The 11,515-nt window shown below is 37.3% G+C and overlaps 1 non-coding gene across 1 annotated transcript; it reads right to left on the minus strand.

The window, feature by feature from the left end:
* Positions 1 to 8,796: 8,796 nt before the first annotated feature.
* On the minus strand, positions 8,797 to 8,903 carry LOC133067507 (U6 spliceosomal RNA). The gene has a single exon (XR_009695299.1). It is a non-coding gene; the product is annotated as a U6 spliceosomal RNA (small nuclear RNA).
* Between the last annotated feature and the right edge of the window lie 2,612 nt (positions 8,904 to 11,515).

Genomic DNA, 11,515 nt, shown 5'->3' on the forward strand with positions numbered 1-11,515 from the left:
GATTAAATGAAATAGTGCATTGCAAAATGTGTAAAGTACTTAGTCCAGGGCAAAGTATAATGAGGATTCAACAAATGTTAATGTGAGATAAAGTTATCTTTTCATTAACAGCCTAAAAGAAATTCATTGGAAGGACTGATGCTGAAGCTCCAATGCTTTGGCCACCTGATGTAAAGAGCTGACTCACTGGAAAAGACCCTGATGCTGGGAAAGATTGAGGGCAGGAGGAGAAGGGGGCAACAGAGGATAAGATGGTTGGATGGCATCACCAAGTCAATGCACATGAGTTTGAGCAAACTCTGGGAGATAGTGAAGGACAGGGAAGCTTGATGTGCTGCAGTCCATGGGGTCGCAAAGAGTCAGACACGACTTAGCAACTGAACAACAACAGCTTTCATGAACAAAGTTCACCTGAGTCACTTATACCTGTTTATGTGTCCAGATACAAGAAGTAGTATGTCGTCTCTGACACTTATAACTCTGGGACTCTGAGGTTCTTTGTTCCAATTGCAGCCTGCTGAGGGTTGTTAAGGAATGGGTCAATGGCCACAGAGAAGACCTCTGAACCTAAAACAACACAAAATGTATTTGAGGACTGACTCGCTGCCTAACCTCAAGAGGACATTTTCACGGCTTATCTGAAATTTGAATCTCCCTAGAATGGGCCAGATACAGCTTTTAGTCTGAGGTTAGTGTATTGAAGGTGTAGGGTGCAGGTAATGGCCACAGAATATGTTCTATGCCACTACCCAATGACCACCACCACACACACACACACTCACACACACACACATCTAAATTCAGTATAAACCCACTCTCTTAGAGAGCATGTCACAGAGATAGAGAGAAATTTATTGAACTCTGTGGATTTGAATCTGAAACTTCATCTCATCCAAGAGCCTTCTTAGCAGTTTAGGAAGCCTCTCTATGCCTCATTTTTCTCTGTATAAAATAGGAATTATAATGGTTCCTACATTGGAAAGTGGTTTAAATTATATAATGCATGTAACATGCTTAGTGTTCTGGGTACAGTCTTTAGTGTTACCCATTGGTTTTTTGTTTTTATTTTTAAAAAAGAAAGCTATCAGAAGCCAAATCTGGAGCCCCAAGGCAAACATTATTTTGATCAAAGACAAAACAATCATATTTCATTCAGGGGTTTGTTTCAAAATATCTGCCAGATATTAGCAAAAGTAAAAAGCCAAATATTCAAAAAGGCTGAAAGAAAATAAACCAAAATATCCAGTGACTTTCTATTAGTGAAGGGATTGTGGTAAAATGTTGTTTGTTCTCTTTATACTTTTCCTAAATTCCAAATTTTATGCAATGGTCACATATTACTCTTATAGTCAACAAAAATCATTGGCTTTTATGAATACTCATATACACAATTATGACAGCATGTGGACTTTAACCTCTCTCCTTAATGTCCTCATTTGACCTTATCTTTGCCAGAACCTCTGGTTAAATATGGCACCTAATGATGGAAGAATTGTTAAAAGTGTAAATGAATGTGTGCTGTATGTGTGACGTTATTGATATTCAATTTTTTTGGCTCTGTTTCATTTTTGAAATGTTAAAATACCAAGATGTAAAATATCCTACTCTCAAGAACAATCACAAATTAGTATTTAGTCCTTTTGGCTTTAGATACGTTGTTTATCTAACTAAAGTATTTGGAATATTACAAATAAAATTCAGGTTCCCTTTGTTTTCCTCTCCAGGTTCCATCCCTTATCTATTCTCCATGGGTGGGCATTATTATGAATTTGATGGGTACCATTTCAATCCACATGTTTGTATTGTAATTGCATATATGTGCTCTATAAATAGTAGACAATATTGTTTTATATGTTTTCTGGTGCTTACAAATTTTTCCATAGCTTATTTTAACTCAAATTATATTTTCTAGATCAGTGCTGTCCAATAAAAATGTAATTGAACCACATATTAATTTAAAATTTTCTAATAGCCACACCTAAAAGCAAAAAGAAGCAAAATTAATTTTAGTACATATTTTATTTAGCTAAATATGTCCAAAACATTATTCTTCTAATATATATCTTTAGCCATATTTCAAGTGCTTATTAACTTTATGTGGCTAGTAGCTACCATAATGGAGAGCACAATTCTAGATCTATTTGTACTGATACACATGCAGTTAATTGTTGTGGAGCATCTCAGTTGGTATATCCATTCACTTATTGATGGACAATTAGGTTTATTTTCCTATGGCAAATAATGTTTCCTTGAACATTTTTTTCTATGTCTCCTTTGTACACATACAAGAGTTTCTCTTAGTGAATATCATGAGTGAAATAACCTGTTCATAAGAGTGAGCATCTAATTGTAAGACTGTTTTCAAATTGCTGTCCATAGTAGTTATATCAGCTTAAAATCTTAACAACAGAGGCAAAAGTGCTGAGAATACTTGATCCATATGTCTTCACTGACAGACTCCCACCTCTAAACCTTATTAATTTGTTTAATCTCTCTCTCCTTATCTATGAAATGAGACTAGTAAAAATGCTACCTACCTCATTGTTATTAGCAGTAGATAAATTAATACATAAAAAGAAAGAACTTAGAAACATGCCTGGAAAATGTTAATTCCTCAATATATGTAAGCTATTGTTGTCATTATTTCTTTCTTTTTTTTTTTTTTCTGACTGTTTGCAACTCCATGGACTGTAGCCCTCCAGGCTTCTCTGTCCATGGAATTTTCCAGGCAAGAATACTGGAGTTGGTTGCCATTTCCTACTCCAGTCATTATTTCTTCTGTTTTCTCATAACTGCTCTATAGAGTAAGCAGGATAGCCACTCTTATAACCAAGATAAGAAATTGGAAAAACCCAATCCAGGTCTGGGATTCATTAAGTGATATTTAATGAGATTAAACAGCTACAAAGGACCCTGACACAACTTAGTGACTAAACAACAAAGATTTAGAATATTTTCCTCTTATATCCTGATGTTCAATAAGAATTTCAGTTCTGTCTGCCACCATTATTACCAACATTGTTAACACTACCACATAATCAATACCATCATCTTACCTACTATCCCACTGAGATCAGACCTGCATCAACTGGAGTAGGTGATACTATATTGGATATTATTGACTGTGCTTCCATAATGCCTGTGGTTGTTTAGTCACTAAGTCACGTCCAACTCTTGAGACCCCATGGACTATAGCCTGTCAGGCTCTTCTGTCCATGGGACTCCCCAGGCAACAAAACTGGAGTGGGTTGCCATTTCCTTTTCCAGAGGATCTTCCCAACCCAGGAATCAAACCTGGGTCTCCTGCATTGCAGGCAGATTCTTTACTGACTGAGCTACAAGGGAAGATCCGTAATGCATAATGCCTAGTGAAAGTAAATTAGAGCCTAGTATCAGTAGAGATGCCTCAAGTCTAGGCACGTAGGACAGATACTAGGACTGGAGAGGTTTTCTTTTTTTCTACCTTAAAGTCTTCTAAAATTTCTTCCTCATTTTCACTCATTGTGGATTTTTTTGTGGGTTTTTGTTTTTGTTTTTGTTTTTTTTGTACTTCCGGGGACTTTTCTGATTGGCAACTAGACCTTGAATTATAGAGGGTTGGGTATCTGGATTATGTTATGTTCTTCTGAACAGTAAGTCTTAATTTAGAAGGCAATTAGTTACTTTGGCTTGACTCAAACTCAGAACTCTGTCTTCCTTGTGGTAGACAGCAAATGATTTCCCCACTCAGTTTATTCAGCTCTCAGCTACTGTATATTTCAAGACCCCTTCAGGTCTTCCCTGGCCATGTATAGTTTAGTGGTCATCCAAAGTTTTAGGCAGATTTTATATGTATATGTTCAAGGATTTCACCTTGTGCAGTTCCCTCCCTTCCAGGATAATTCCCCTAACTTTCTGCTTTGCCAGCCCCAAACTGTATCTGATAGCTCAGATTAGTAAGATGGTGGCTTTCTGCTGCTGTATAGCTGTGTAGGCAGAAGTCTTAAAATCTTCAAATCACACTCATGGAAATTTTTCTTCCCTGTAGTTTTGATTTTGGTCACTCTCCAGTTCATATATATGTGTTGGGGGGGGGGGGTCCAGATTTTACAGTTATCATCTGAGGAACAGTTAAATCCACCCAGAGTCTCCACTATTTCTGAAACTGTAACACCCTGTTAAGTATCTTTTAATTTAAAATGATTCCACCTTCCTCCATGCTATTTACCCACTGTAGAAATTGAATCTGAGTTGAAAGTACATGAAAGCATTTATAGTATTTTCTCTTCTCCTGAAAATGTTTTATTTTTTCCTTAATAAAAATGTTTAAATGGAACGATTACTTCAGCAGTGGTGCTGCAAAAGGAGCACGATGTTTTGTTGTTCTACTTTTAATGATATTAAGACTGATCACAGCACTTGGTCAGAGATTTTCAAGCAGCCCAGGCAGAAATCAGTACCTCAAGGGGGAGTTGAAAGTAGAACTTCTCTCAGTGGACTGAGTCATTGAAAATGCACAATTGTGGAACAAAAGAACAGAAAATAAATTTTGATTTGACATATTATTTTCTGGCTTGTTTCTGAGAAACCTGTGAACTCAGGTCAAGTTAGAACAGAAACAAAATGACCCAATTACTAGGAAAGGCCCCAGAGAGCCCTTATATAGAAGAATTGTCAGCAACATTATGGAATACTTAGAATCACTGGAGTTTCATAACAGGAACGGCCTTATTGGACCCCATATTCAGTGCCAAGAATTTCCTACAGGATATGGTTTTACTTTCCTGTGCTGCCTAGCTTTTCCTTACTGGTAGAATGACATCAATAATCCCAAAGGTCCCATGCAGCTCTAATAGTCTGTGATTTATAATCACCATCCCTTCACAACTGAGGCCATATCTTGAGTTAATAACTGAACTAAACTAAAGCATGGATCTATTCTTTTCTACCCAGTACTCTTTCCACAAGAGGAAAAGCTAACATTTAGAGTATGCTGAACATTGTACATGTCACATATAATTTAATCCTTACTGTAGCCTACCATAAGGCAGGTAGTAACTCCATTTTTAAAATTATGAAATTAAGGCACAGAAAGCTAAACATTTTAACAAATGCACCTCCAAACCATATCTTTAAATTTTTTTTTTTATTTTACATAGGAGTATCATTGATTAACAACACTGAGTTAGTTTTAGGTACACAGAAAGATATTCAGCTATACATATATGTGTATATATTCTTTTTCAAATTCTTTTTCTCATTTAGATTATTACAGAATATTGATCAGAGTTCCTTCTGCTATACTGTAAGTCCTCCTTGTTTATCTATTTTAAATATGTGTGTGTGTCAATATCAAACTCTCAGTCTGTTCCTCCCCCTAGCTTTCCCTCCTAGTAATCATAAGTTCATTCTCTGGGAGTCTGTTCCTATTTTGTAAATAAGTTCATTTGTATCATTAGTTCTAGACTCCACATATAAGCAACATGATCTGACATTTGTCTTTCTCTATGGATGGAGGTTCGCAATGTTGTACAGGAGGCAGGGATCAAGACCATCCCCCAAAAAAGAAATGCAGAAAAGCAAAATGGCTGTCTGAGGAGGCCTTACAAATAGCTGTGAAAAGAAGAGAAGCAAAAAAAGGGAGAAAAGGAAAGATATACCCATTTTAATGCAGAATTAGAAAGAATACCAAGGAGAGATAAGAAAGCCTTCCTCAGTGATCAGTGCAAAGAAATAGAGGAAAACAATAGAATGGGAATGACAGATACCAAGGAAGCATTTCATGCAAAGATGGGCTCGATAAAGACAGAAATGGTGTGGACCTAACAGAAGCAGAAGATATTAAGAAGAGATGGCAAGAATACACAGAAGAACTGTACAAAAAAGGTCTTCATGACCCAGATAATCATGATGGTGTGATCACTCACCTAGAGTCAGACATCCTGGAATGTGAAGTCAAGTGGTCCTTAGGAAGCATCACTAGGAACAAAGCTAGTGGAGGTGATGGAATTCCCATTGAGCTATTTCAAATCCTGAAAGATGATGCTGTGAAAGTGCTGCACACAATATGCCAGCAAATTTGGAAAAGTCAGCAGTGGCCACAGGACTGGAAAAGATCAGTTTTCATTCCAATCCCAAAGGAGGGCAATGCCAAAGAATGCTCGAACTACCACACAATTGCATTCATCTCACACGGTAGTAAAGTAATGCTCAAAATTCTCCAAGCCAGGCTTCAACAATACATGAACTGTGAACTTCCAGATGTTCAAGCTGGTTTTAGAAAAGGCAGAGGAACCAGAGATCAAATTGCCAACATCCATTGGATCATCGAAAAAGCAAGAGAGTTCCAGAAAAACATCTATTACTGCTTTATTGACTATGTCAAAGCCTTTGACTGTATGGATCACAACAAACTGTGGAAAATTCTGGAAGAGATGGGAATACCAGACCACCTGACCTGCCTCTTGAGAAATCTGTATGCAGGTCAGAAAGCAACAGTTAGAACTGGACATGGGACAACAGACTGGTTCCAAATAGGAAAAGGAATATGTCAAGGCTATTTATTGTCACCCTGCTTATTTAACTTATATGCAGAGTACATCATGAGAAACACTGGGCTGGATGAAACACAGGCTGGAATCAAGATTGCCAGGAGAAATATCAATAAGCTCAGATATGCAGATGACACCACCCTGATGGCAGAAAGTGAAGAAGAACTAAAGAGCCTCTTGATGAAAGTGAAAGAGGAGAGTGAAAAAGTTGGCTTAAAGCTCAACATTCAGAAAACTAAGATCATGGCATCCAGTCCCATCACTTCATGGCAAATAGATGGGGAAACAGTGGAAGCAGTGTCAGGCTTTATTTTTTTGGGCTGCAAAATCACAGCAGATGGTGACTGCAGCCCTGATATGAAAAGACACTTGCTTTTTGGAAGAAAAGTTATGACCAAACTAGACAGCATATTAAAAAGCAGAGATATTACTTTACCAACAAAGGTCCATCTAGTCAAAGCTAATGTTTTTCCATAGTCATATATGGATGTGAGAGTTGGACTATAAAGAAAGCTGAATGCTGAAGAATTAATGCTTTTGAACTGTGGTGTTGGAGAAGACTCTTGAGAGTCCCTTGGACTGCAAGGAGATCCAACCATTCCATCCTAAAGGAAATCAGTCCTGAATATTCATTGGAAGGAGTGATGTTGAAGCTGAAACTCCAGCATTTTGGCCACCTGATGTGAAGAACTGATTCATTTGAAAAGACCCTGATGCTGGGAAAGAATGAAGGCAGGAGAAGGGAACAACAGAGGACGAGGTGGTTGGATGCCATACCGACTCAAAGGACATGAGTTTGAGTAAACTCCGGGAGTTGGTGATAGACAGGGAGTTCTGGCGTGCTGTAGTCCATGGAGTCACAGAGAGTGGAACACAACTGAGCTACTGAACTGAATAGCCTGCCTTATGGTCCAACTCACATCTATATATGACTACTGGGAAAACCCATAGCTTGGACTATACAGACCTTTCTAGGTGATGTCTCTGCTTTTTAATATACTGTCTAGGTTTGTCATAGCTTTCCTTCCAAGGAGCAAGCACCTTTTAATTTCTTGGCTGCAGTCACCATCAACAGTGATCTTGGAGCCCAAGAAAATGGAATCTGTCACTGTCTTCACTTTCCCCCCTTCTATTTGCCATGAACTAATGGGACTGGATGTCATGATCTTAGTTTTTTGAATGTTGAGTTTTGTTTGTTTCCAATCTTAAGATATTCCTTTAATGTATTTGAGATCAAATGCTACTTCATTAAGTTTATTAAACATGAGACTCTCTCAATATAAGTCTCAGAATAAATTGAAGAACATAAGAATTATTTTGAGTCCCTTTAGGTCAAGTAAACAACATATTTATAAAAATTTTATTAGCATGTGGAAAAGTGTTAGTCATGTCTGAATCTTTGTGACCCCATGGACTGTAGCCCACCACACTCCTCTGCCCATGGGATTTCCCAGGCAAGAATACTGGAGTGGGTTTCCATTTCCTTCTCCAGTAGGCATGTGGAGTACAAGAGAAAACTTTGAATATTGCATTTACCAAAACGAAATAGTAAAACTAAATTTAGTGACTGTATTTCAAAATTTTTAAATGTCAACCAAACTCATTTAAAAAGCAATTATGTGCACCCATGGCTGATTCATGTTGATGGATGACAAAAACCACCACAATATTGTAAGGTAATTATCCTCCAATTAAAATAAATAAATTAATTTTTAAAAAAGCAATCAGCTTAAATGTATAACCTTTAATTGATTCTTCAAAATAAAACCATGGTGTTGTATTCTGCTTCTTAGGTAGAATAGTTTCTTTTAACAAAAAAAGTGCACATAGCAGTATAATGTCTGAAATATTAATTTTAGTAATTTTATGTCACTCTGTTTCTGATATGTAAAATGAGCTTTCTTCTCAGCTCCTTACTTGGAAAGTGTATTTCATGACTTAAAATTTTTTTTAATTTATTTTTTATTTTATTTATTTATTTATTTTTTATTATTATTATTTTTTTTTTCCAGTGGGTTTTGTCATACATTGATATGAATCAGCCATGGATTTACATGTATTCCCAATCCCGATCCCCCCTCCCACCTCCCTCTCCACCCGATTCCTCTGGGTCTTCCCAGTGCACCAGGCCGGAGCACTTGTCTCGTGCATCCCACCTGGGCTGGTGATCTGTTTCACCATATATTTTAATTTATATTAATTGGACATTTATTACTTTATAATATTATGATGGTTTTTGCCATAGATCAATATGAATTGGCCATAGTAAAATATGGAGTACTTCACGAATTTGTGTGTCATCCTTGTACAGGGGCCATGCTAATCATCTTTGTATCATTCCAGTGCTAGTATGTGTGCTGCCAAAGTGAGTACTGAATGTTGTTTTAAGCCAGCTTTTGTGCTCTTCTCTTTCACCTTCATCAAAAAGCTCTTTAGTTCCTCTTCACTTTTTGCCACTAGAGTGGTATCATCTGCATATCAGAGGCTGTTGATATTTATCCGGACAATCTTGATTCCAGCTTGTGATTCATCCAGCCTGGCCTTTTGCATGATGTACTCTGAGTATAAGTTAAACAAACAGGGTGGCAATAGATAGCCTTGTCGTGCATGTGCTGTACATGCGAAGTCGCTTCAGTCATGTCTGACTCTATGTGACTGTATAGATTGTAGCCTGCCAGGCTCCTCTGTCCATGGCATTCTCCAGGCAATACTGGAGTGGATTACCATACCCTCCTCCAAGGAATCGTCTTACTACTCCCCTAATTTGAACCAGTCAGTTGTTCCATATAAAATTCTAACTGTTGCTTCTTGACTGGTATACAAGTTTCTCAAGAGACAGGCAAGGTGTTCTGGTATGCCCATCTCTTTCAGAATTTTCCACAGGGTGGAAATTTCTTTGTTGTGATCCATAGTCAAAGGCTTTAACATAGTCAATGAAGCAGAAGTAGATTTTTTTTTCTGGAATTTCCTTGCTTTCTCTATGATTGAGCAGATGTTGGCAATTTGATCTCTGGTTCCTCTGCCTTTTCTAAATCCAGCTTGTACACCTGGAAATTCTTGGTTCATGTACTGCTGAAGCCTAGCTTGAAGGATTTTGAGCATAATCTTACTAATATGTGAAAGGAGCTCAATGTACAGTAGTGCGAACATACTTTGACATTGCCCTTCTTTGGAATTGGAAAGAAAACTCCCTTCTTCCAGTTCTGTGGCTACTGCTGAGTTTTTCAAATTTGCTGACATACTGAGTGCAGCACTTTCACAGCATCATCTTTTACAATTTGAAATAACTTTGCTGGAATTTCATCACCTCCACTACCTTTGTTTGTGGTAATGCTTTTTTTTTCTCCTTTTTTTTTTTCCATTTATTTTTATTAGTTGGAGGCTAATTACTTTACAATATTGTAGTGGTTTTTGTCATACATTGACATGAATCAGCCATGGATTTACATGTATTAATACATGTAAATACACGTAGTAATATTTTTTAAGGCATAACTTGACTTCACACTTCAGGATGTCTGGCTCTAGGTGAGTGACTACACCAACGTGGTTATCCGGGTCATTAAGACCTTTTTTTTGGTACAGTTCTTCTGTGTATTCTTGCCACCTCTTCTTAATCTCTTCTGCTTCTCTTAGATCTTTATGGCTTCTATCCTTTATCATGCCCATCCTTGCGTGAAATGTTCCCTTGGTATCAGCTATTTGTACATTTTATTTGTAATTGGAGATTAATTGCCAGTAGGCCACATCATTTTCAATTTGGGGTTGCAAAAGAACCCCATTCTGTGGGTTGTCTTTACATTTTGTTTAAGATTTCTTTTGTTGTACAAAAGCTTTTGAGCTTAATTAGGTCCCATTTATTTATTTTTGTTATCTTCATTACTCTAGGAGATAGACCACAAAAGATATTGCTACAATTTATGTCACATAACCTTTTGTCTATGTTTTCCTTTAAGAGTTTTATGGTATCCACTCCTACATTTAGATGGTTAATCCATTTTGAGCTTATTTTTGTGTATGGTGCTAAGAATGTTCTAATGCTTTTTTACTTGTAGCTATTCAGTTTTCCCAGCATTTATTGAAGAGACTGTCTTTTCTCTATTTATATTCATGCCTCCTTTATCATAGATTAATTGACTATAAGTGTATGAATTTATTTCTGGGCTTTCTTTCCTGTTCCATTGATCTATATTTCTATTTTGTGCCAGTATTATATTGTTTAGATGGCTGTACCTTCATAGTATTGTCTGAAGTCAAGGATCCTGATTCCTCCAGATCCATTTTTGTTTCTCAATATTGCTTTGGCTATTTGGGGTCTTTTGTGTCTCCATACAAATTTTAAGATTTTTTTTTGTTCTAGTTTTGTGAAAAATGCCACTGGTAATTGGTAGGGATTGTATTGAATCTGTAGATTGCCTTGGGTAGTATAGTCATTTTGACAATATTAACCCTTCCAATCCAAGAAGATGGTTTAATCTTTCCATCTTTCTGGGTCATCTTTCATTTCTATTATTGGCATCTCAGAGCTTTTGGAGTATAGGTCTTTTGTGTCATTGAAAGTGAAAAGAGAAAGTGAAAGTTGCTCAGTCGTGTCTGACTCTTTATGACCCCATGGACTATACAGTCCATGGAAATCTCCAGGCCAGAATACTGCAGTGGGTAGCCTTTCCCTTCTCCAGGGAATCTTCCCAATCCAGGGATTGAACCCAGGCCTTCCTCATTGCAGGTGGATTCTTTTACCAGCTGAGTCACCAGGGAGGCCTAAGAATACTGAAGTGGGTAGCCTATCTCTTCTCCAGGAGATCTTCCCAACCTTGGAATCAAACCAGGGTCTCCTGCATTGCAGGCAGATTCTTTTTTAGCTGAGCTACTGGGGAAGCCCTTTGTGTCCTTAGGTAGGTTGATTCCTAAGTATTTTATTCTTTTTGATGTGATAGTGAGTGGGATTGTTTCTTTAATTTCTCTTTCTGATCTTTCATTTTTAG

The sequence above is a fragment of the Dama dama genome, chromosome 12 (genome assembly GCF_033118175.1).
Source record: "Dama dama isolate Ldn47 chromosome 12, ASM3311817v1, whole genome shotgun sequence".
In the NCBI taxonomy this organism is placed as follows: domain Eukaryota; kingdom Metazoa; phylum Chordata; class Mammalia; order Artiodactyla; family Cervidae; genus Dama; species Dama dama.